The 27122-nt window shown below is 42.9% G+C and overlaps 1 long non-coding RNA gene across 1 annotated transcript; it reads right to left on the bottom strand.

Annotated features, from left to right (window-relative positions):
• Positions 1–990: 990 nt before the first annotated feature.
• LOC141413946 (uncharacterized) lies at positions 991–27122 on the bottom strand. The gene is made up of 3 exons (XR_012439000.1): positions 25975–27122; positions 1692–1782; positions 991–1447 (listed from the first exon to the last, which is right to left on the bottom strand). It is a non-coding gene; the product is annotated as an uncharacterized lncRNA (long non-coding RNA).

The raw sequence follows: 27122 nt of genomic DNA, 5'->3' as shown, positions 1-27122 counted from the left end.
GGGGAGCGTGGGGGAGGGTCTGGGGTGCGGGCCGCGTGCAGCGGAGGGGGGGAGGGGCGGGACAGGGCAGTCCGGGCGTTTTCGAGTCCTGGTTCCCGCGCTGCGGGTCCTCAGCCCCTAGCACACCTGCGCTGATCGGGCTGCAGACAGACTTTGATCCTCCGAGTCTAGTCCACGTGGGGGCAGGTCGGCTGGCGGCTAGGTGACAGATCGGGATCGGGGAGGGGCCGGGAGGGGACCCCTGCGTGCGTGCCCTCGGGTGCGCCCTCCTGTCGGAGGAGCCTGTGATTAGGCCGGCAAACTCATAAACAAGCGCCGTGTAACTCGTGTAACTCGTGTAACTCGGCTCCACACACTCCTCCAACAGTCTCGAGAGTGGCACCGGCCAAATCTGTAAATGTTTCAGTAAAGCAAATTACCCCTGTCACGATCGCCCCAGGATCGTCCTTGTGTAATGTGAGGTATTTCTGTCACTGATTTTCTAAGGGAAAAAACTGCAAACAAGAGAAACCTGGGCTCTGATCCCTGAGTGTCCCTAGCCAGCTGAGTGACTTTGGGCAAGTCACCTCGTCTTTTTACACCTGTTTCTTGGGCCTACGAAGTAAAGCATGAGACAAGTGGAACTCTTAGTCCTTCTAACCCTAAAATTCCAAGGCTCTATGATTTCACACTTTGATTAGAGACTACAGACACTGTGACTCCATCTGGGCTGCTAGAGGAGGGGGAGGGGCAGTAAGAATACAAAAGTTGGAAGCAAAATACAAAACTTGTAGACTACTGGGTAGCACTGGGGTTTGAACTCAGGGCCTCGCGTGTTCAAGGAAGGTGCTCTTAATACTTGAACCACTCAGCCAACCCTTTCTGTGTGATAGGGTTTTTTTTCAGGATCGGATCTCAAGAACTACCCTGGGGCTGGCTTTGAACTGTGATCCCCCTGATCTCTGCCTCCTGAGTAGCTAGGACTACAGATGTGAACCATGGGCACCAGGCTGGATGAAGTGCTCTTGATAAATTGTGCTACTGGTTTAGATTGAATGTAAATATATGTACTGTGGACATATATTCATATATATCTAGAGGTGAAGACTTCTGGACCTAAGATGGGTGGGGGCTGGAGTCATCAGAGTGGCCTGAACTGGACTCCAAAACCGTTAACACAGCTGATGAAGGAACCTCAGTTACTTTAGGTTGCTACAAGTGGGGTGCCGGCCATTGCCTTAAAATGTGTAGATAAGGCATCTGTGCAATTGTGCACTTTTGTAGTGTTTTAAATATTTTTTATTCCTGTAATTTTTTTTTCCACTTATATATGCTGTGTTGCTCATGTTCCCATCCAGACCGGAGAACTGGATCCTCATCTCCTGTTTCTGTTCTACTGAATAGAAAGAATGGAGGAGTTTCCAAGACATTATAAAGGAAGAATTGACAGATTTTGATGGTTAATTGGCTGTTGGGAAGAAGAGAGAAATATGGTTACAATGTTTCTTTAGAAGAGAGAATTAAATGAAAATAATTACCTTTCTAACCTCTCAAGGAAAATACTGCTTAAGCAGGTAAAGAATTTCCAAATAGGGACAAAGGAGCAACTTTTAAGGAGAAAATATTAAGGCCCTTTTCAGATGCTGAAGTGAATCTGGATGGTGGCAGTGCTAAGACTGGATTAATGGGCTTTAATATTTCCATAATCCTACCTTTCTAGTCAGGCTTGCTGGGGTACACCTTGGGAGGTGGAAGCAGGAAGATCACTAGTTCAACGCCATCCCAGGCAATTAGCAAAACACCCTGTCTCAAAAATAAACAAATGACTGCAGGTATGATCAACTGGAAAGCCCGGGTTCAATCCCTAGTACCAAGAGGGGAAGAAAAACAAACAAACAAACAAAAAACCTACCCTCTAATATAGGGGCATTTTCCCCTGATCACATGTAACGTAGCTTCAAACCTCCTTTAAGCCAAGCCTCTTTTTAGAAATTGAGAGGCCAGTTATGGTTTAAGATGTTTTCATGGGAATGGCAGGAGGCAGTTGGAGATTTTGCCTCCTATTGGAGGGTGCTGTAGCCTTTCATTTAAAAAAAAAAAAAAAATAGATCTCTCTGAATGTGAGAATGTGATACCCAAAGAAGAATCAATAAGGAAATGAGAAAGGCAAGCATGTTCAACAAACGGGGTAGCAAAAACTGGGAGCTGTTTAGACCCATAAAAAAGGAGGCTCTTCAGTTCAACTCAATAGCCACTTAAGAGAACCTGGTTTTGTGCACACCTTTGAGCCCTTCTCAGACAAAGTGCTTTATTCCTTCGTAACCTGCAGAAGGGGTGGGGGTGGAGTGGGAAAAGGCAATACATACCATAATCATGGCTCCAGTGACAGTTACACACCATTTACATAGTAGCAAACCTTTCAGTTAAACGAACTTTCCTTCTTCCTAATGTTGCCTAGGCAAAATACTCTGGTAGCTTGACTCAAGTTTTTCCCTTTTCAACTGGTTGTCCTAGCAATTTTAGCACAGCCAGGAGTGGATTAAAATGAAGGGAAGCCATCTCAGTACTCACAACACCTCTAGAGATTTTGGCCCCTGGTTGAGTAAAATGGCTTGGCTTTCTCTACCTCATTTTTGAGAAGTCTCCTAATAATTTGCTTAAGTATCCAAACTGACTAAACCCAGCATACTTTAAAGATGAGAAAAGCATGCTCTTTTTGGAAAGAGACTGCCAAGTTGAATTCGAGTCAAGTGCTTGACACACAGTCTCAGCCCTCTGAACTTCTTGTTCTCAGTGATAGCTGGGAAGAATCTTGTAGGATGCTTGTAAAAACCACCAAGCCCAAACACACCTCTGAATTTTGGTGATCAAAAAACCAGTGTATAAAGCTATGTCTTACTTGCAAAGGCAGAACAGCAAAACCACATGAAAACCAGATTGCATTTGACTTCAGTTGAGGCTAACTCGTGTCTAATATAAGGCAAAACTCATGGGGAAGTCAAATTTCATTTGATTTTTTTTTTTTTGTCTTTTGGAACAGATGTATAATTATTACAAATATGAACTGAAATCACTAGCAACAACATAAGGGCCAAGGTTTGAATTTTTTTTTTTAGCTGCTCTCAGAGGAACAAGCAATAGAACAAAGAATAAACAAGTAACAATGCAGTAATAAAGTCCAGAAACAGTACAAAAGGTCTCAGAGGCATAAGGGAAGCCATATGAAAGAAATGCTCAGAACAGGAAGCCCATGTGGAAGTGAAGGGGAAATAGTGGCAGAGTGCAGACTAGAGCGTAGTCACAGCCCAGGACAGGGTTCAGCTTTTTACGTTTGTTTCTTAAGCTAAAGAATGGCAGGTGAAGGCTGGTGGCAAAGGGAACTCTTTTTTTTTTTTTTTTTTTTTGGATACTGAAAGTCAGATCTAATTCTGCAGTCATACCTAGAAATGAAATAAGGCACTGATACATCTACAGAAAGGCTCCATGAAAGCATTTGTGAATTTTATGGGTGCTGTGTTAATAGCAGAAATTGTTAAAGGCTCTGGCAAGCCAGTCTTAAGTTTGGATTGAGTGCCTATTCTTTCTTTAGCCCTTCTTTTCTTGGAGTAGGAGATCATGATTAAAGCAGGAAGTACAGAAGTTTCAAAAAGAATAAAATTTAATTGAAAAGCATATTTTTATGATTGTGCATGACTTGTCTACAAAATTACACTGATCAGTATTGCATTTTGAAAGGATGATAGAAAGCTCGTAGAGCTGACCCGTAAAAGTTGCAGTACTGGGGTTTAAACTTAGGGCCTTACACTTTGCATGCACTCTACCACTTGAGCCACACCCTAGCCCTTTTTGCTTTAGTTATTTTTCAGATTGAGTTTCATGGGGTTTTTTGGCTGGGCTGGCTTGGACTGTGATACTCCTACCTATGCCTCCTGCATAACTCGGATGGCAAGTGCTTGACACTGTACCCAGCTTTTTTGTTGAGCTGGGAGGTATACCTAACTTTTTGCCTGAGATGGCCTCGAACTGAGGTCCTCCTGATCTCTACCTCTCTAGTAGCTGGGATTACAGTTGTGAACCATCACACCTGGCCTCTTAAAAGTTATTGTGTACTTTTTGGACAAGTTATGAAACCTCTCTTTTCATAATTTTTCAATGAATTTTTCAATGAACAGTTGTAAGGTGTACCTTCTTACTTGGAGTGAAGAGGAAAGGAGATGGAGTGACCTAGTTGACACCCTTGGGTGGGACCTTTAGGCTACCTCTTCTTGGAGTCAACATGAATTAAGGCCTGAGTTCTAACATAGCAAATTCAGAAACTGTATTTTTCCCATTTCACCTTTGGGAAACTCATTCTCATGGACAGGAGCAGGACTCACTTGCTAGCCAGTGGCTCCCCAATTGGCTCCCTTTCTGTAGCTGGAGGTGTGAGCTACTTGCACAGAGGCTCCCTCTCTCTCTCTCCCGTCCTTCCTCTCTGTGGGCATGGTTGCGTGGGAGGACATAATCAGACCTCAGGAGTCAGACGTTCTGTGGAGGAGGGTATTTCCAGTCTCTCTTTCCAGCTGTAAAAAAAAAAAAGCCCTGCCTGTCGCCCTCTGCCTTCCTGCTTCTCAGTCGTGCTCCATGTAGCTGCTACAGTGATCTTTCAAAACCCATGTTTGATCATTGCAAAATACATATCCTCTACTGCCACCATCTCAGCAGTGATCCTCTGGGGGCCTTGCAATGCTCACAGAAGTACCACCCCTGGGTGCTCAGGGCTGGCTATGGCGGGGCCTGGGCTGATTGCCCCAGCCTCATGACATCTCCACCTAAGGGGACTAGCCTTCCCCAAAATTGTGAATCCGGCTTGCCTGTTTCCTCTCCTAGAGGCTCTTCCCACCCTTTTTCCCCTCATGAATTCTTGCTCAGCCATTAGCTCTCAGCACAAGGGTCACTTCCTCAGGAAGTCTCCCCTGACCCCTCTGGCCAGGTCAAGTCACTGTAGTACAAGTTGTCTCAGCTCATGGCCCTGCTCTTTGGTGGTGCTTAGCAAAGATGCAATTTTACACTAAATGGAATATTTGATTAGAGCTAGTGAATTTGAATAGACTAAGTTCTATGAGAGAAAGGATAGAGTGTTCTTTTGCTCACCATGTAGCCCTAATCAGCCTGGCACATGGGAATGCACAGTAAATATTTCTTGAATGAATGGATGCTGGTAAATTGCCTTTCTCACCTGCATAATTTATGCATCCATTCACAGATCTTTACTGGACACATGGTTCCTCTGGACATTGTAGGAAACACCATGACCTGCTCTCGTTAGTTAACTCACCTTTCTCTTCAAGCAAGCACCACCCTTCTGTTCTAATACTGTCTCACACATATGCAATTAATTGGACAAAGCCAGGACCCATCCTAGAATCTGCCATGATAATATTCCAGATTCTTGTGCAATTTTCAGAGTCATTCCTCTTTGAGCTGCATGATGACACTATGAAACTTGCAAGGTAGATTCTACAGATAACAGATTGAGATTTCATGAGTCAAGAAATTTGTTCCAATTCCCCCTCAGCTTGGGAGTATGAGATCCTAAGGACATAAGGACATGTTTATTTCTAACTTCATGCCCACATTTGTTGGGAACAAACCCAGTCCAGAGCTCAAGACCTCATATGTACTAACTACTACAAATTCTATAGCTCATCTCAGTTCTAGAAGTTGCTGGTTCTATGAGTCTTTTATTAATCTGTAATTACTATGAGCACTAAGGGGAGGTGGCCTACTTGTGAGTGACACCATGTTAACAGGTCACTCTGAAGTGTGAGTCTCTAGTGATGTGTTCCCAAATTGGGTCCTATTCACACATGCTTCTGTAGGGTGAATTAGTTCATTGTTCTTCCTACTCCTTTTATCCATTTCTTCCTTTCATTTTCTTTAACAACCTGGATATCTTCTGAAGGACTTGGTGAAAACACTATCTTCTCAGTTTGGCCCAGTGCTTCTCATGCTTTGATGGCACATGGATCACCTGGGGGGACTTATTAAAATGCACATTTTGATTCAGTTGGTCTGTAGTGGGATCTGTGATTGTGCATTTTCACAAGCTTTTGGGTAAGATGGGTGTCCATAGTCCCAAGGCCACATTTGCTGTACACAAGAAATATAAAGTTATACTTTTTCTTAAAATTTGAGACAGGATCTTGCTGTGTTGCCAGGCTGGTCTAGAACTCCTGGGCTCAAGCCATCCATCCACCTGTCTCAGCCTCCCAAGTAGCTGGGATTACAGATGTGCTCCTCTGTAACTTCACTCATAAACTTATATTTTTTAATCCTGGAAGAAGCAGGATATACCTTCAAACTTAAAAAATTCATTAATTTTTATTTTAAGATGAACAGATATTACTTTTATATTATGTTTTTAAATAAAATCAAATGTTTTATCCTCATAAGAAAGCACTCTTTAAAATAAATCAGATTCCAGATACAAATAATGGTTTTAGCTTTTGCTTATATTGTGTCAGAGAAAAATAGTTACTTTTTAGCTTTTAAAAACATTTTTGTGCTGGGGGTGTGGTAGTGCAGACCTGTAATCCCAGTATTCAGGAGGCTGAGACAAGAGGATCAAAAGTTCAAGGGCACCTGTAATCCTAGCTACTCAGGAGGCAAAGATCAGGAGGTTCCATGCCAGCTCCCAGGCAAAGAATTGGCCAGACACTATCTCAGAAAAAAAAGTCACAAAAAATGGTGGAGTGGCTCAAGTAGTAAGAGAGCCTAACTAGCAACATGAGACCCTGAGTTCAAAACCCTAGTGCTGCTTAAAAAAAAAAGAAAAGAAAAGCAGCCTGTGCTACATAGTGAGACCTTATCTCAAAAACAACAAAACAAAAACAAATAAAAAACTGTTCTTTTGAGTAGCTTTAATAGCACTAAAGCCTGACTGATAGGTTGGGCTAGACTTGAAATACCACTGGGTCTCTTAACCACAAACCTTCCATTATCCAATAGGATGTATTTTCAGGCATGACTGATAAAATCCTCACAAAGAAACTAAAAGACTAACATGAATAAGAGGTGTCTAGTATTTCTGTTACATCAGGAGGATCAACAATGGTAGTCACCAAGAAGAGTAGGAAGAAGGGGAAAGAGCCATTTCGCTCTGCCTGTCTACTAATGCCGGAAGATAAAAGCAAAGATCTAACTTCCTGGTAGCTGTTTCTGTAGACCATTCCCATGAGCCTTGATATTGAATTTAGTCATGAATTATGGTTGGCTTCAAGATTTACTCCATCATAAGGTCAAAGTTGACCATCTCTTAACCTCAAAAGAGACATTTCTCAGTCCCCAAAGTGCCATTGCCTTTGAAGTGACCACAGTCAAAACCAGAGGAGTTGTGTTTCTAGGCACTATGCATACAGTTGCCTCCAAATCTTAGGTGTAATTCTTTAATAGAAAAATCAATGTGTGCTACATTGTAGCAAAGGGGTTGGCTTATCTCTTAATTGGAGATAAGAGATGGAGTGGTACAGCCATAAGTCTTCTGGTGTGCATCTAGAAGATGGACAGAGCTAGATCTAATGGAAAAGGGTCTGGTTGCACATAATAGGATGAAAAGATGGATGAGTGTTAAGAATTTCTATTTCTGTGGACCAGGTCTACATCATCATTCATAACAATTATGTGAACATTTCCTCATAAGTCTCCCATCCCCCCAACCTAATCACGTGTTTCTGATTAGTAGTCCCATATTCACATGCTGCTCTTGCTCAAAGTCCCCAGCAGCTACCTATTACCCACAACATAAAACACAACGTTTTATACCTGAATAAAATGTGACCTTAACTAGTCTATCCAAATGTCTTTCACATCGTTCACTCAAGTGGAACGATCCTAAGTGATGGTTCCAAGTTAACTACTTACACTGTGCCTTCATTTTCTCAGTGGGGACCAAAATAATAACTTACTTTATTGGGTTGTTGAACTCAGCACTGGGGTTTTGAACTCAGAGCCCTTACACTTGCTAGGCAGGTGCTCTATCACTTGAGCCACTCCAGCAGACTTTTTTTGTGGTGTTTTGGGTTTTTTTTTTTTACCAAGATAGTGTCTGGCAAACTCTTTGCCCAGGGCTAGCTTGGAACTGGGACCCTCCTGATCTCTGCCTCCTGAGTAGCTAGGATTACAGGCATGAAACACCAGCACCTGGCAGGTTGCTGCCAATTAGATGAGTTAATATATATGAAATGCTTAGAACCCAATGTCTGGCACATGAAGAGAGCTTGTAACAAGTTGAATGGTGCCCTCTCCTCCAAGTCCCCCCAAAAAAGTTATGTACATGTCCTAACTTCTGGAAACCACAAATGTTACCTTATTTGGAAAAAGGTTGTTTTGTAGATATAATTAAGGATTTGTGTTGAAGAGCTCGTCCTGGATTACCTAATGTACCTAAATCCAATGACAAGTGCCCTTACACACATTAGACAGACAGAAGAGAATACCTTGTGAAGATGGGGGCAGGGATTGGAGTGATGCAGCCACAAGCCAAGGAATGCCAACAACCACCACAAGTTGGAAGAGGCAAGGAAACTATTCTCCCCTATGCCTGTGGGGGGAGCACGAGCCTGCCTACACCTTGACTTTAGACTTTGGGGCCTTCAGACTGTGAGCCCATAAATTTCACCAAGTTTGTGGTAATTTGTTACAGCAATCACAAGTGACTAACTCAGGACCCTCTAAGTTTTAGCTGTTTTTAACAAATCCCAAATATATTTTTTCTTTTTCCCCCTCAGCATTTTAAATCTCATTATTCTCTTTAAGTGTCTAGCATAGTGCCTTGCAATTAAAAAAAATGATTAATCAAATGAGTGAATGAACAGATTCATACAAAACCTACCCCTACCAAACTCACTCACTCTCTCTCTCTCGGTTTTTTTCTTTTTTTCAAGTACTAGGGCTTGAACTCAGGGGCTAAGTCACTCCCCCAGTCCTTTTTTGTGAAGGGTTTTTTCGAGATAGGGTTTCGTGAATTATTTGCCTGGGCTGGCTTCAAACCACAGTTCTCCTGATCTCTGCTTCCTGAGTAGTAGGATACAGGGAGCCACCAGCACCCAGCTATCACCTGTCTTGATGCTACATCTGTACAATAGCTTTTCCTGATCACCCTGTTCCATAAACTGGAGCATATAGTGATGAGAACACTCATGATTGGCACTTTCATTTGCCACCCTCTAATGCATCGCTTTTGTGTGCTTCTCTTCTCCTCCCCAGAGCTTTTTGAGGACAGGGACTACCTCTTTGATCTTTCTGTGTCCCCAGGGCCTTAGTGCATGGTAGTGACTCAGGTTTATTGTAACAATTATCATCCTATTGTCAAAATTGGTTACTCATTCCATAGCCTCCCCAAGCCCCAGCCTGCATTATGTCCTTGCCAGTAGTGACACTTTGATCCTTGTTCAGCTGACCTCTCTGACTTCTCATCCTGCCAGTCCAATGTATATTTCAGATATATGCTGCAAATGAAAGGTGAGTTGAACAGGCTGATCCTTCTGCTGGGTAGACTTGTGTGAAGTAGGCAGGTTGTAGGCCCATGCCCGGACATCCCCTCACACATGCAGAGAGAAGATGTTGGTTTTCCCAGTATTTCTCATGGAGAAGTTGTTGTTACTTGTTCACTTGTGAGCCTATTTTTGTTTTGACCCAGGGAATATTCGTGTTGGTCAGTAAACTGCAAAACGGCAAGAAGCCAGCTAAGCTGCTTCTATGGTTAACAAGTGCCTCATGGTCAGAGACAGTGATTCTTCTCAACTCCTGTTCAAGAACTCAGTGTCTGCCCACCGCTCGCTAATGCGATGTCGTATTCAGACATACAGATGGTCCTGACTTACAATGGTTGAACTTGTTACTTTTTGACTGTATGATGGTGCAAATGCTATATGCATTCAGTAGAAACTGTACTATAACATTGAATTTTGATTTTTCCAAGACTAGCAATTTGTATTGTAAGAACTTTTGTAAATACCACAGAGTATCCCCACCCAGCACAATTTAAAAAAAAGGAGAGAGAAAAAGAAAAAAAAAAAAAAGACTAACAATTTGCAGTAATATTCTCATCTGCCAGGAAGCCATGCAGTCAAAAATGTAAACTGCCAGTACTCTACAGTGCACAGTGTTGCAAAACTGGTAGGTTAGATGTGCTAAACCCATTTTATGATATTCTCAATTTTAGCTTTCTCCCCACTTACTTTTGCATTTGCACGGTGTCTTTCTCTCCTTTAAACCATAGGATGAGTTTCGTATGTCATGATCCTATACCTCTGAATATCTTTGGGCACATGTCAGAGAAAGAGGAGCCACAGACCTTTACCAGCTTTATAAAATTACATTGGCACTGACCATCTTGCAAAGTTGTCTGTTGGTTTAATAATTTCTTTTATAGCATTATCTACCTCCCCACTCTGGGGCAGCTCTAAGTCTAAGTCAGGAAGCATTTAGCTGCCTTGTCCCTTTCACCTACTTTAATCTGGAACACGTCCACAGCCTTCCTTTGAGTTTTATGGTGTTGATATTTTCAGAGAATAGTTTCCCTCACCTTAAAAAAAAAAAAAAAAAAAAACCTAGAACACGCTGATGTTTTGTTCTACACTCTTGGCTAGAATCCTTGCAGAATCTATATCATGGCTTTCTAAGGGTATCTACTGGAGGGACACAATGTCCCTCTGCCCCTTCCTGTAATGTACATTTTTATCACCCCAATCTTTCTACTGCATAATTAATATTTCCCCTTGAACTAATACATAGTCTTGAGGGAGACACTTTTAACTCCATGAAAAATATCTTGCTCATCACCCCCCCACCCCCAATTTAGCATGCAGTGTGGTTCCCATCTGGTTCCATCTTTACTGTAATGATTGTCAAACGAAGATTTTTCTGGCCCCAGTCAGCTTTCAGTATTCCACTGTAAACACAAGACCTTCTCCTTATTTATTTATCATTTATCAGTAAGGTTTCCCAAGTTCCCATTTCTCCAGTGGCTTATAATTCATGACTTAATTTTGCTGCTGAATTTGTGTAGGCTTGGCCAGTGGGAACCCATTTGAGCTAGCTCTGATGTCAGATAGCTATTTAATGAAGGTTTCTCAATTTCAATTGAATGGTAAAATACAAGGTGTTTGTATTTATTCTTCTGTCACCCCAGCATTACCGGAGAGCATGTGGCACAGTGGTAAGGGTTTGGAATTTAGATCTGTTCAACTCTGGCTTTCCTGTGTACTAGCAATATTTTTTGAAGAGTTTGTTCACCCTCTGTGCCTGTGTAGAATAGTAGAAACTACCTCATTGAGCTGTCATAACGACTAAGCATATGAACTGCTGAGTGCAGTAACTGACACGTAAGTACTTCATAAATGTGAGCTGGTGCCATTATTGTATTTCCCCACATTACATCTTATGTGTAGCCTGGGCTGCCTCAATTGCTGTTTTTACTTCTTACCACTACCAGCCACCATCCAAAAGTCACCCCAAATTCATCTCCCTGCCCTTTTACAATGTGGTTCAATTAACCGAATTGTTCAGTGCTGTGTGTCTCAAGGGACCCCGAGATAACCTAGCCTTTCTGCTCTCCTTTTTGAGGCCAGGAGTGTGAGATCCCAGGAGGTTAAATGGCTTATTCCCAGTCACCAGGAAAGAGTGAAAATGCTAGGAGGGATAGCCAGCCTTCTATTTCCACGTGTACGCCATCCCCTCTCTCCATTGAGATCCAGGGCAACATTCATTTGGTTTCTTTTCCCAGTCAAGGGGTATTATTCAGAGCCTCAGTGGGAAAGCATCTCATTTTCTGGGTGACTCATCCTCATTCCAAGATTAACATGCTCCACTTTCATTTTTTGCCTCCCACTCAGTTTCACATCCCTTCGAAGCCTCCAGAGCCCCTGTGCCCTCTGCCTCCCACGCTTGTCCCATTCTCTTTTCCCCAGCTGCACTTGCTCCAGACTGTCCCGCCATCTTCAGATTCCACTGGCCACTTTTGGTGAACTCTGATTTAAGGAAAGCATGTGTTCCTGAAATACCACTCTGATCTATGTTGAAAATAGCCTGAAGAAATATCCTTAAGCTGCAGCAGCAGACATACAGGGACAAGTGTTTGTCATATGCTTCCAACTTTCCATTAAGGTCCAAGCCTTATAGCAAAAACATGCATTTCTGGACAGATACATTGCATTTCAACCTTCTCCCAAAAAGCACCACAGACTCTTCTGATCTGTTAGGGTGCTGAAGAACAAAATAGAACCGGGAATAAATATGCCATTGGTGGAGGCTCCAGGGATATTTTTATTGTGCCAAGATTTTCAGTTTGGTGCTGTTTTTTTGGAAACACGCTCTGACCTGTATAATTTGATCTTACTCACATCAAAATGCTAGTAAAATACTGAAATATGTACAGATGAAATGGTATGATGTCTGAGATGTGCTTTAAAATAATCCAGAGAGTGGGGATAAGCAGGTGAGTGTATAGTATACATGGAGATGGAGTCAGGCTGGTCTCGAGTTTATAAAGGTTCCATGAAGCTGAGTGGTGAGTACATGGGGCTCCTAGACCTTTTTATGTGATACAAATGATTTATAATCAAAAGTTTTTAAAGTGCTAATTCAATTCTTCATTGGGATGAGGGTACTAGAGGTTGAATTTAGAGCCTTGCACTTGCTAGGCAAGCACTCCACCACTTGAGCCATTGGGTGAGCGCTTTTAAACAGTACTGGCTGTTTTTGAGCTAGGGTCTCAGTTAATTCCCAGGCCCACCTGGGCTTCTATCTTTTTATTTGATGACAGGCTCATGCCACCACGTCCAGTTTTACTGGGATGGGTCTTAAAAACATTTTGTCTGGGCTGGCCTCAAGCTGAGATCCTCCTGATCTCTGCCTCCCCAGTAGCTGGGATTAGCCATCACACCTGGCCATGCTAGTTTAAGTTTTTTGTAATTTTCATTTTTCTTTAGTTTCTTTTTGTTTGCTTTTTATTCTTTCTCTTCAAAATCCTCCCTTTTTTGTAAGCCAGTTCAACCTATCTACCCTCTGCCTGATTACTACTTTAACCAGAATAGAATTTCAGGATTCTATTGTATCTAAGGTCTTCTTTGTCACTTAGAAGCTGAATGACTATTTCCTTGCATTAACCTCTGGTTGTCACCTGTGAAATCCTCTTACCTCAGCCTACTGAGTAGCTGGGATTACAGCTGTGCACCACCACACACAGCTTTACTAGCCTGGACACTCTTAAGGGCAGAGATTCAACTTCACACTTTGGTCTAAACTCCACTCTGCCTGGTGTACAGCTGGGCTTAGTAATGTTTCCTTACTAATGAACATGCTTGTTGGTAGATTGGAAGAAGTAGATTGTTGGTAGATTGGTCAAAAGTGTCCCAAAAACTACTGATGTAAAGAACAAGCTACAGAATTGTCAGAGTTTTTTTCCTGAGAATTCTTCTATTGAAATATCTTATTTTACCTTTAGGGAGAACTGGCTTAAGAGAAATTCTTCTCCCAATTAAACTGTTTCATAGTAAGTAGCAATTCAAGTTCAAGGGCAACCAATGCAAATGCTTACGGATAGTTTACCCCAAAGGAGACTTAACAAAATAACCCCCTGTACGTGGGAATAACCTCAGAACCCTGCATCTCCTCCCACCATGTCTAATTGAAGGAGGTGGGTGAGTATCGAGAAGAAAATGTCAGTTGTTAGTTTTCAAAATTTTGCTGCAGGGACCATGTAAGAACCATCTCATTTGAGGCTTGTCCATGCTGGTTTAATACAGGGTGAGAGCCAAATTCAAAGGCAATCTCATTTAGCTGCGGCTTGCTTATTAGTTTCCTCACACATGCTGCTCTTTGGAAATGCTGAGAACTGGCACCTTTTGAGATGAGGGGAAGGGCCATTTGTTGTAAAGCTGGAAAGAATTCAAGACAAGTTTGCCTATCTTTCTTCTCCCATTTGGAAGCACCATGAAACCATCCCCATGGTGAGACCTGCTCCCATCTCTAAGTCCTTCTGGAAAGGAGACAACACGGCCTCCATCTGGTTCAGACTCCATTTAAATAACAGCCATCAGAATCAGAAAATTCCCTTTCACAAGCTTTCCCTGAAGCCCTTCATCCCGCAGCCCACTCTAGTTCTGAATATTGTTCTTCAGTATCCTTCTGTCTCTAAGTCTTTTCTTCTACAGGGAAAATAATCCTTGGAGAGTGCGGATCAAGGAAATGTTATTGTCTGACATTTAGGCAAAGCATAAAAGAGCCAAAAACACAAAAGAGTCTGCTTTCTTCCCTACAGTCGCCCAGAGCCTCTCCAGGTGGGTAGTAAAAAACTTCTCTGGAGCAACCTCTTACTAGAACAAGGGAAAGGCACAGTAGAGAAGTATTGTCTCTCTATTACACCTGGTTGGGAGGGCAGAAAGAGTAACCAGCAAGAGACAGTTTGTTTAGACTTAAGGAAAAAGTGTAGGGAAGTGAAAATTAGAAGAAAGAAGTTGGAGGTATTCCCAGGCCTTTGCTCCCAGACAATCATTAGTCTCAGACGGTTTTATCGTTCACCTTCAGGGAAGCAACTGAACCAAATGACCTCTTGAAATCCTTCTAGTTGTAGTGTCCTTTGATTCTAGAAACCCAGCAAGTTTCCCATCTGCGCTGGTGGTGCTCTGAACGCCACATGAGCAACCTTGGCCTTGGCCGTCTTTAATCACTCAGTCCCTCGATTTCCTCCACTGTAAAACAAGGTGACTGTGATGGGTGACAAGTCCAAGTTTCCAGGAAGTAGTAAGACTCATGGTAGCCAGATGGCTGCAAAATAGGTGACACTTTTGAGATGCTTGATAATGGTATGCAGCTTAGCTAATAAAGATAAGCCTGCTTGGGCAGAAGTGTTCCAGGGTATCCAAAGGATGTTTTTCTGCAGGAGCAATGTGTTCTCATGTTCTTTTGGGTGTCCTATTACTACTTTTACCAAGTGGAAGTTCTAAGGCAGCTTACATCCCCTCCTCCCTGCCCCCATCCTGAAATACCTTCTAACTTCAGCTTGATTAAAAGTAAACACAACATTGGGTATGTGCTATCTGCCAACAAATACTTAATTTTTGACTCATGCTATGGGATGTGTCTCCTGCATTCAATGAGACTGTCAAACTTTTTTTTTTTTTTTTTTTTGGCAGTACTGGGGTTTGGACTTAGGGCCTCGTGCTTGCTAGGCTGGCACTCTATCACCTGAGTCACTCCACCAGCCAGACTGTCAAACTTGATGGCTTTGGGAGAAGCTACTTGGAAAGGACAGCAGCTGAGATATCCCCATGGGAAGGGATGGTATAAATGGTGAGCTGTTTTTCAACAAAGGCTTTGGGCTGACCATGACTTTGAGAGTCAGGTTTTGTAAACGGGCAAACACAACCACAAACCACAGGATGGTAAGAGAGCATATAGAGGAAACCAGGAGATGTGAGTCACATATTTCTGTATCTTGCCTACTACAGGAATACCCAGGCCAGGTGGTATTGTCTTTGAAAATGAAGGATAGACATGTCAACTGCTATTACTCAATGGCAGGTTTTTACCCAATGGCAGGTTTACTTGGTAGTAGTGTAAGTCTCCAAGCACAGACTGCAGCCATGCCCCATTCTTCAAGGTAGGCATTTGAGCCATTGAGAAAAACTAGATAGTTGGGGTAAGAATAGCAACTTCATTGCCTTTCTACTCATATAGTAGAAAGAACACTGGATCAGAGTCAGGAAACCCAGGTCCTATTCTTGGCTCTTTGACAAATACTCAGTTTCACCTTAGACAATGCTTCGTTGTTCTAGGCCCATCTGCAATCAGGGATTAGCCTTAACTACCATGCTAGAGCCCTAGTCCCAACCTACTGAATCAGCCTCCAGAGATGGGGACTGGACAAGTGAAGTTACCAAATCTGTCCAGGAGTGTCTGCTGAATACACCAAAAAAGGAACCACCAGAGCAAGAGGTGGCTCAATTCTCTCCTCTTCCATCTTGATTCTCCAGTAGACTGCTTCATAAAGTCTAAAACCCATCACCTACCCCAACTCTTTCTCAGGTGTAGTCTAGGCCTCATTGCTTATCCGTGTGGTTTCACCAGGAAGTGTTTGGACTTGGTTTTGAAAGTTTATACTGGAAGATGCTAATGCCAGCGTTCTCAAGTCTTGAATACGTTAATAAATAATTAAGATAATTCTATAATCACCAGACATGATCTCATGAGTTAGCTTTATTCTGGTGGAATCTGCTGAAGATGCTTATTTTTCCCATTCTGGTAAGATGATCTGCAACCTTAAAAATTCTCAAGAGGAACTTCTGAGAGACCATTTGGCTGAGCGAGGCATGTTAAGAAAGGTTACACCCACAACTCTTTTCTCAATCTGGGCAATTTATCTAGAAGGTCTCGTACTCTTCTAGGAGTTGATGATGGTTGTGAAGTTAAGGCAGCATTTGGCCAGGGAGCATAGAAAGGCCCAAATTCTGTCCTCTCTCCATGGGGACCTCAAGGGAAAACCATGCTCAAAGAACAATAGTTAGGGGTCAGGCATGGTGGTGCACACTTCTAATCCCAGCTACACAGGAGGCAGAGGTAGGAGGATTATGGTCCAAGGTCCACACTAGGCAAAAACACAAGATCTTCCTTGAAAAATAATTAAAGCAAAAAGGACTTGGGGAGTGGGGGGCATAACTAAAGTGATAGAGCACTTGCCTAGCAAGCATAAGGCCCTAAATTCAAACCTCAGTTGGGGGTAGGAAGGGACAATGACTGGCAGCCACAGTGATTCTCAGACATCGCCCCAACCTGTAATGTGGAGCCCATCGCCGTTGGCAGGAGCTCATGCAGAAAACCTTAGGCACAAGGCTAAGGTTACTTACTCTTTGTCCCTAAGTCCACCCCCAACTCCTGGATCTCATTATGGTCAGTGGAGAAGAAAGTCCAGGCAACAAGAAGGTGGCACAAGAAATGGAACCAGGGAAGCAGGACATTTGTGTCACCCCCAGGAGCACAGCTCTTCCAGACTCTGCTCCAGACCTCCCAAGTGGTGGTTGCTGAAGCCTTTTTGACTTGACAGACAATGGAGAGAGTGCCAGAGATAGCCTGAAAGAAGAGAGAAGTCTCACTGCCCAGTAGGAGGGAGTAATCCAAAGAGAAAGGAAGTGATGGCCTGCCTTCTCCTTCCCTGCTACTCAGCTTGCTCCTTGGAAGAGACTGGCACCCCTAGGGGCCATTTTCTAGGACTGACTTCCTACCAGGTACACCCCTCCTATTATGCAAAAACATTATGACTTTCTCCCTCCATTCCTGGGACTGAGCATTGTTGCTGGCATAAACTCTTAGGTGTGGAATGAATGAATGAATGAATGAAAGCAAGACTTCAGTTATCGTGGAGTTATACTGGGATGTGTACAATACTGCATGCTTTGAGAGGCAAAGGAGGCCTCACTGCAACAGGCTTAAGCAAAAGCAAAGGCTATTGGCTCATGTAATTGAAAAGTTCAGGGGGGGCTGGCAGAGTGGCTCAAGTGGTAGAGCCTCTGCCTAGCAAGCATGAGGCCCCGAGTTCTAACCCCAATCCCACAAAAAAAAAAAGTCTAGGAATCCACCTGACTTTGGGCACAGCCAGCCCCCAAAGCGCCACACTGTCTTCAGGAAGGTCTCTATCTTTGCCCTGCTTTGCTCTGCGTTGACTTCCTCAGCAGCATCTCCCCAGGCTCTCTTCCACCAGCTTAGCAACTGCAGTCGGAAGGGACCACTGCTTTCCCAGTAGTCACAACAAAATCCAGAGGTCAACTCTGCCTGGATCACCTTGAGAGACAGATCTGCACTTCCTGCTCTCATGGGCTGTGGCTGAGTTATGTGCTCCCTTCAAAGGTTGAGTCAGGCTGACAAGTATCTCATGGCCTTAGTGGAGAGAGGGGCATTTACCTGGGGAAGGACACAAGACACCGCTCAGGTGAAACCACCATGGAAACAGCAGCTGGCCAATATGGGTAGTAAATGAATTTCATGGATTAATATAAGGCAGCTATAAATTTAGATTTTGTTCAGACACTCCTATGAAGGTTTATTTTGAAGGTAATAATTTTGCTCTAATGGAGGAAACAGTAGGAAAAGGAAAGTGTGCCTTAATTTCAATCACCACATTCGAATTGTACAGTGAAGTCATCTAAAACCATTCTCTCAAAAATAAGTATTATTTTTCCTCTGGTTGTATAAGTAATACTAAATAACCAACTCTCCTAACTCCTCCAGCATTAATTACTAAAATCTTGTTTTCTAACTTTCCAGACTCTGTGTGTGTGTGTGTGTGTGTGTGTGTGTGTGTGTGTGTGTGGCAGCACTGGGGTTTGAACTCAGGACCTCATACTGGCTAGGCAGGCACTCTTCTGCCTGAGCCACTCTCCATCCCTGCTTTCCTGTTTTATACCTGTGCTATTTGTTGTGCAATCTATTTTGTAGAATGTATTTTAAATAATATATCTGAATGTTAAGCATTGTTTTATATTTGTAAACATCTAAATCATGATTTAATCACTCTATAGTATAATTATTTAATCAACTGATGGACACTAAGATTTTTTTCCAATTTTTTTGCAGCTCTGGGATTTGAACTCAAGACCTCACACTTGCTAGGCAGGCACTCTTGCCACTTGAGCCACTCTGCCAGCCCTCCACTGGAACTCTTATAAGCAAAGTTCCAGTGGAAAGTTTTGAATATATATTTTTACATGCCTGTGAGATTATTTGTCTGTGATAAATTCCTAGAAGTTAATTTGCAGAGATCTTTACAAGTAAATTTAATTATGGTACGTATCAAAATGGACCATTTATCTTTTGCCCACTTTTCTATTTTCTTTTTGATTTATGAGATTTTTTTTTACATATTAAGAATATTGTCTTAGGTGGAGGAGGAGGTGGCCCAAACAGACTCTAAACAGATTCCCATACATGTGGGTTTACTTATTTTTATTTTACTGTTTTTTACATTTACTCACATGTGTATACATTGTTTGGGCCACTTTCTCCCTCACCCCCTCCCCCACCCCTGACAGGTGTGTTTATTGAAGGGGTCCTTAGTACCAATACCTAATGGAGGAGAAAAAACAGGATTGGACAGGAGGAAGAGTTGAGCCACAAGAAAGTCTCACTTAGCTGACCACAGAGAGCTCTGCAGCTGGGTTGGTTCTTCACGGTTCTGTCCTCAGCAAAGAGCCAGGCTTTCACACCCCTGCCCCTTCATCAACAATTGCTGGATGAGGCCTATCCTACCGTGAGCTAGGTAAAGCAGCTCTCTTTAGCTGTAGACAGTTACAGTGAGGAGCTCAGCTGTGAGCTGTCAGTCACCAACACTCCTGACAGCCGGGAGGTTGGCACCCAATACCCAGGAAGAGCTCTGGGCTATTCCCAGAGTTCACTACCGACATCTTCCATGAGTATAAGTGTTGGTGATATTTTTCTCAGTTTGTCTACCAACTTGTTAAATTATTCTTGTTTGTTTAAAAAAAAATCATTTTTTTTCTTTATGGTTGCTGACTTTAATATCATCCTTTTAAAAACTCATCCTTTAAAAATACATATTTTTTCCCTTGATATTCTCATTTTTTGTTCCTTTGTGGGGTTTTTTTCAAAACTGGGGATTGAACTCAGGACCTCATGCTTGCCAGACAAGTTCCCTACCACTTGCCCAGTCCTTTTGCTCTTAGTTTGTTTTTCAGATAGAATCTTGCTGACTTTGCAGGAAGGTTGGCTTTGAACCAAATCTGGGATGACAGGTGTGCCTCACTATGATTGACTTGTTTGTTGATAGTTTTTTGCCCAGGCTGGCCTTAAACTGCAATCCTCCATCCCTGCCTCCTGAATTGCTGAGATTACAGGTGTAAACCACCACACCTGGCAGTTTGTTCCCATTTAAAATTGTTGATTACTGGAATTTATGATGAGTCAGTTTCCCCATCACTGCTTATTAAATAACGCATCTTTTCCCCATGGAATTGAAGAGCTCTCTTTAGCAAAATGAACTGTTCTATTTCTACTCTCCATGCTGTTCCATTGACGTGTTTATACCTGTACTAGTGTAATAGTGGTTTCTTTTATTTTGTTTGTAGTTACATACAGTAAAAGTCAGTCATTGAACATGGGTAATGCAGGGTTTTGCCAAATGCAGAGTTGTATAATCTATAATCTACAATCCAGATAAAGATCATTCCTATCAGTCCTCCCCACCCCCATTCCCTCCTGCGGCCAAATCCTCTCCTCTCCTTTAATCCCTGCCAACCACTCATCTGTTTTCCATCTCTGTTGTTTTGCCTTTTTCCAGAGTGTTATATAAATGGAATTTTCTGGGCTTCTTCCATGCAGCATAATACCCTTATGCTCTATTCGAGCTGTTGCATGTACCAAGACTCTTCTTTTTTATTGCTGAGTAGTATTCCATGGCACGGATGTACCACAGTTTATTCAATTCCCAATTAAGGGATATACCAGCTATTTCCCACTTAGGTTATTATGGATAATGTTTCTGTAGTCTTTTGGGTTTTGTGTGAACACAGTCATTTCACTTGGATAAATACCTAGGAGTGGAATTGTGCGGTACACTTTTAATAACCACTTTTAATATGTATCTGAACATTCACAGTGTGTATTAACATACAGAAAGGAAACACTACCTCATTACTTTATTACTCCTCTTGTTCTTCCTTTTTCCTCCTTCTACTTTTTATCCCAGTAGATATTGACTGTAGTTGGATTTTTATTGATTGATTTCTTGTACAAAGCTACTACTTTTTAGTCATGATACCACTCACTAAGACAATAAACACCTAAACCAAAACCACAAGTAGCCCCAACATCTGATAAACGATTTGTGACTTTGCTCTTTGTCCCACTGGTACAGATAAGAGCAGGTGTCTTCAGCTTTGATTTATATATTACCATTTGTCTTGTGCAAAAGGCATTGAGACCCAGGTGGAGAAGTTTTTACACAAATTTCCTGTGTGGGAGCAGGAAATGCTCCCTCCCCCATTTCTCCCTACTTTATCCTGTTGTACTAAACTTAATCCTTGATAAAATGTTAAAAAAAAAAAAAGAGAGAGGGCCCAGGTGGAGCAACTTCCTCTTCATCAGGTGAACACACCTACATGAAACCAGTAGGCAGATGGCCCCAGAATCAGGTCACCAGAAAAGCATAGGTGACCACGGGCACCGGGCAGCCCTAATGGCTCCAAAGGGCAATTCACTGCTGAATAGTTCAGTGCACATCATGGAGAAAATGAATCTCAGGCTGATTCTGGAATTTCCAGGTTGGAAGAAGAGTCCTGGAGAACTGACTCCCCAGGGTCCTTGTTTGGAGTCAAGTTTCCATTTTTGGCAGATTAGTAAACTACACTCGCCAACTTCCTTCATCAGCAACTTCAAACACACATCGATTCTCACCATCTGGGTGTCTAACCAACAACTTTCTTGTCGCACTTTAAACCCATTTCCTCCTAGCTCTTCTGAACTGAAACTAACAAACTCTTGCAAAACTAGAAGAACGACTTGTTCAAAGCCTGCCCCGAGCCCTGAGCTCTCATCTGGCTGGGTAGGAGATTCCAATTATCTTGTTTATCCACTTAGGCTCAGCTACCCCAGGGACTTCCTTTTAATTTGTTTGTCTCCTTATGTTAATTGGATAAGCTAAGTGAAATGAAGTGTTTCTTATGGAAGTGCCTGCAAAGAAGTCACTGTTACAGTGTGTCTTTCTCAGTGTGGCACCAGCCAGAACTTACTAGAGGCAGAGGGATACCAAGGAAAACTACACTGCCCTTCCACTGTTTCACCCTCATGGAACAGTCCCCTGGCTTTAACCCTTTAATCCATCCACACCATGGTTTTCCTGTTTATTACTCAGTTTATTATTTTTTATTTTACCGTTTTTACATTTACTCCCATGTGTATACATTACTTGGGCCCCCTCCCCCCGCCCCTCCCCCAACATGGGTTTCAAATGTGACATTTATTCAGTTATATGGACTTCATTTGACATTTATCAGGCACCTACTATGAACAGGTCATCTATTCACAGTAGGATTTGACGGGCAATAAGTCAGTCCTTGGCATGAATGAACTAGAAACTACAGTTTGAAGATTAAGAATGAAGGCTCTTTCCACGAATGGTGGCTTACATCTGTAATCCCAGCTATTTGGGAGGCAAGAGATCAGGAGGATTGTGATTCAAGGCCAGCCCGGGCAAAACGTTAGCAAGACCCCATCTCAATCAATAAGCTGGGCATGGTGGCGTGCGCCTGTCACCTCAGCTACCTGAGAAACTCAAATAGGAGGATAATGGTCCAACCTGGTTGAGCAAAAAGCACAATCCTAAATTTGAAAAATAACCAAAGCCAAAAAGGCTTGTGAATGGTGTGGGGGCCTGGCAGAGTGGCTCACATGGTAGAGCACCTGGTAGCAAGTACAAGGCCCTGAGTTCAAACCCCAGTACTACCACCAAAGAAAAGGGCTGGGGGCATGGCTCAACTGATAGAATGCCTGCCTAGCAAGGTAAGGACCTTAGTTCAAACCCCAGTACAACAACAAAAAAAGAATGAGGACTATGAAGTGAAACCAGGGATAGATCCAGGTTTTATCAGGACTACAGCTCACGGTGCATGATATATTTGATATATTATAAGACCTTTTGTAAATGCCATAACGTACCCCCAGCACAATAATAAAAAATAAAATAAAAAGAGAAGAAGAATGTAGAGGAGAGGAGAGAAGAAAAGAGAAGAGATCTGACCACTCTGCTTCATAGCCTTCAGGGGTCTTAGCCCTGAGAGTCAGGTTCTCATGCATGTCTCTCAGATAACAGGATGGGGAAATGGGAAAATAAGTTAGTAAACAAGTTATCAGAGATGATCACTGCTACTTCCTCCCTTTGAAATTTTTTTTTGAAATCTTAGTGGATTTTGAAGCCTGAGATGTCTATCTAAAACTCTGATAAATAAAGTGCAATTACACTTCAGTAAACTAGAACCAATGGTATCTCCAAGAGGGGACAAAGATTGAATGTCCTCCTAATTTCCCCCTAATTTCCAGTAGCCACCTCTGATCATCCCAAATCCCAAATAACCATACAATCTGAGCTGAAATAGCATGCTTGCTGTGTAAACGACATCAGGACAAAACTCCAGCCATCCTTCCTAACAGATTGCCAGCCCATAAGCCCTTCCTGTGTAGAAACTCTGACTAGAGTTTCTACTAGAGACTAAAGCAGACCGGAATGTCCTGGTAATGAAGTTAATTGAATTCTCTTAGAGCTAATCAGAAAAACGTATTTGCTTCAGTCTTTGGAGTAGAAATCCATTATTTAGATGTTTCTTGCCTCTGTAGATAAAACGACCCTAATGTAAACTCTCATGATTCAAATCTTATAGTATCTCACAGCCATCGTTCTGAATCTTAACTTGAAGCAGTATCTTAGATTCACTCATTTACCATTTCTTCCACCCTACTGTGAGCTCAATAAATATTTGTTGAATTGAGGAAAGCCAAAACAGGACAAGGAGGTGCTGGAAACCCCAGCAGAATAAGGACTGAAATCAGAATCAAGTCTTACAGCCCAACACAATGATGGCTCTGAGGAAGCATTCAATCTGTGTTTGCTAATGCATTTAACAGTGAGGTAGGGATTGGAGCAAAGACCATGTTGAACCAGTTCACCAATTTGCCCTCCTCTTGTCTTTATCTATGTAAGGATAACTGATATCAAGCCTAAGTTACTTGAACATGATTTAAAAATACCTCTAGGCCCCATTGTTGAGACTCTCAGAGATTTCCAAGCATTGCTTATTATTTAAAGTCATTATTCTGTTAGAAATCTTTACAGTCAGGTAATTTTCAAACATGTCTTAGGTGCTTAAGAAGGAGATAAAAGGCCAAGCACCAGTGTCTCATGCCTGTGATCCTAGCTACTCGGGAGGCAGAGATCAAGAAGATCATGGTTTAAGCCAGTCCAGAGAAATAATTCAAAAGACCCTATCTCAAAAAAACCCATTACAAAAAAGGGCTGGTGGAGCTGCTCAAGGTGTAGGCCCTGAGTTAATCCCTGCACCCCCCCCATAAAAAAATTGAAGAATCACATTCATTCATCAAATTTTTCTCTCTCTCTCTCCTCCTTCTTTCCTCTGCTCTGGATGAAACCCAGGGCCTTGCACAAACTAGGCATGCTGTCTACCACTGAGCTCCACCCCCAGCCCCACCAAACATTTCTTCGGTATTTGCTGTGCACCAAGCCCTGAGGTTTCATTGATGATCAGGACAAAAATAGATGCTTCCCCCCTAGAGTTACAAGTGAATATGATCAAAACATAATTACAACCTGGAATGAGACACCAATAGGGACACAAGCTAGGGAGGCAGGACCCCCAGAAAGGACAGGGCTCCCATGGCTTCCTTTTTTATTTAGCAATACTGGGGTTTGAACTCAGGGCCTACAGCTTGAGCCACTCTACCAGCCCTTTTCTGTGATGGGTTTTTTCAAGATAGGGTCTTGAGAACTATCTGCCCAAACTGGCTTTAAACCACGATCCTCCTGATGTCTGCCTCCTGGGTAGATAGGATTATAGGCCATGGTTTCTTTCTTAACCTAAGGGTCTCTGCTCACAACTCCCTAAGACATCTCCAAGTGATGGTCCAGCCTGAATACTGCCAGCAAACTCACTGGTAATGTAGACAAACTCCAAAATAACGTAGCTTCTCTCTCTCTCTCTCTCTCTCTCTCTCTCTCTCTCTCTCTCTCTCTCTCTCTCTCTCTCTCTCCACACACAACTTTTACTTGTGACAGAGTCTTCTATTTATCCCAGGCTATCCTGGAACTCCCTATTTAGTCCAGATTGGCCTGGCCTGGAATTTGTGGTCTTCCTGCCTCAGTCTCCCTAGTGCTGGGATTATAGATATGCACCACCACATCTGACTTTGATGTAGCTTCTCTTTAGAATCAGTGGATTCTCCTGATTTTCCAACTTCACAAATTGTTGCTTAAAGTATATCTATGTAGCCAGGGAACTGGCAGAGTAGCTCAAGCAAACGGCTTTAAAAAAAAAAATCCAGGGGGTATCTTGCAGAACCCAGAAACAGGAAGTGTATCTAGAAATCTGACAGCCTTCAGGCACCCAGGAGTTCCCAGGCTCTTTCTCAGAAACCATATCTGTGTCTGCTTCATTCATTCTCCATGTCACAGACTGTCTGCCTCTGCCCATCAGTCCACGTGGAAACAACAAGGTCTTGGCAAGTTATCAGCTGCCTCCTAGAGAGGTAGTTGTCTCTTTCTAAGTGTTAGCCTCAAGCTGAGAAAGAGTTCTGATTGGTCATCTTGGATAAGATGTCCCTGGATAGGGGTTATGTTTTAACACAGTGGCCTCCACAATCATCATGAAGGGACAAGGGGCAGGGGAGGAGTTGGGCATTTCCAAGAAGAAGGGAAGGGTCCATTGCCAGACATGGGAGAAATACTAGGCTGCCAAAAACACAGAGACCCTGTGAAAACAGGACAAGTGCCCTTCCCAGTGAGAAAGGGGACAGCTCTAGAAAAAGGAGGTTAGGCTATGGGCAGAAGTCAGAAAACTTGGGATCATTTTTCACTCCTCCCTCTGTCACCATCCACACATTTCTCTGATATCTAACAAGACGCCAACTCCCATTACTTCTTTCAAAATATTTCATAGTCATTTCTCTTTCCTTCCTTGCTCTAACTCCCCAGTTTCAGTATCCATTGCCTCCCTCCTTGGTTATCTGATAATCCCATCTGGTTTGCCAGCCTGCCTCCTACTTCCATCCATTCTGTGGTCAGATTAATCTTCTTAAAACACCACCTGGAAAAATCTTACTTTTCAAATCTGAGAACCTCCAGTGTCACCTGGCTGCCTGAAGAACAAAGTCCAAACTCTTTGTCTATTGAAGACTGTCCCCAGCTGTAATTAGCACTACTAATTACAGCTGTGACCTTACCGCACAGAAGTTCCCAGCCATGTGCTCTGGGTGTGATTTCACCTTCCCCCAGCCTCAGGAGTAGGTCTGCAATGGCTTGAGTCCACCAATGCATCCTCATCACCCTGGCTCAAGAGACTGACTGGCTCATGGAGCTTGGCCCAAGCCCGCCAGCACATTCTCCAGGCCGCAGTCATTGGCCCCAGCGATGGCATGTGAGTCTGGCTGACCTACCAGGGTGAACTTGGGCCCCCTGCTAATCAGGCTGGGCCATAGAGGCCCTTTCTCCTCTTGGACGTGACTTGAGAGGTTTATAGTCCAACAGGCTGCTGCTAACCAAGAATTGCTGTTAGCAGAGCAATTTGCCTTAAAACAACTTTCAGAAAGCCAATTAGCAAAAAGCCAATTTAAAATACAAGCACATGCATTGACTTTTTAAAAAAAGAATATATTACTTAACATTTTTGGCAAACTGGTCATCTGGTCAATTAGTTTAGAGCCAGGGAGGTGGAGTCAAGATAAAGCCTCCAGAAGAAGAGGGAAAAGAGATGAATGCAAAGTCCTTGGTGTGGCTTTGAACTCTGGATTGCCCTTAACCAAAGCCTGTCACACCTACTGACTTTTCCCAAATGTGAGTCAGTCTATTCCTGTTAGTTACACAGGTTGGATTGGGTTTTCTTTCCCTGTAACTGAAAGCATACTGACTCAAGCAACCGTGTACTTCCCTGAATAGTTCCATGTTTCAGAGATCTAGTCCTTGCCTCCCACCAAAGCAGGGCACTCTTGTTTGCACAGATACTTGTTAGACTTTTCCATGGTGTGACTATTCTCTTCTAGTCCTTTCTCAAGCCCCTCCTCCTGGCTCATGTCTTCCTGGCCTTCTGCACAGTTGCTCCCCATACCTAGTGAAGCCTCCTTAGACTGCTACAGCCCTCCATGGTCCCTTCCTACCTTACAGTCCGGCCTTCTTGATCACCAGGATCAAGACTCAAGTTCCTTTGGAAGGCCATCAGGAAAGGAATCAGGTCCATGATGGCTCCTTCCTGGTTCTCATCAGAAACCTCCCACTTACTCTCCCATGTTGTTTTCTGCCATCTCAGTGTGTACTCTGGACACGGACTCTTAGTCATAGTTGTTGTCCGTTCATAATGAACCTCAGAACCCGGCTT

The sequence above is a fragment of the Castor canadensis genome, chromosome 11 (genome assembly GCF_047511655.1).
Source record: "Castor canadensis chromosome 11, mCasCan1.hap1v2, whole genome shotgun sequence".
In the NCBI taxonomy this organism is placed as follows: domain Eukaryota; kingdom Metazoa; phylum Chordata; class Mammalia; order Rodentia; family Castoridae; genus Castor; species Castor canadensis.
This window is presented reverse-complemented; position numbering and strand designations above follow the sequence as displayed.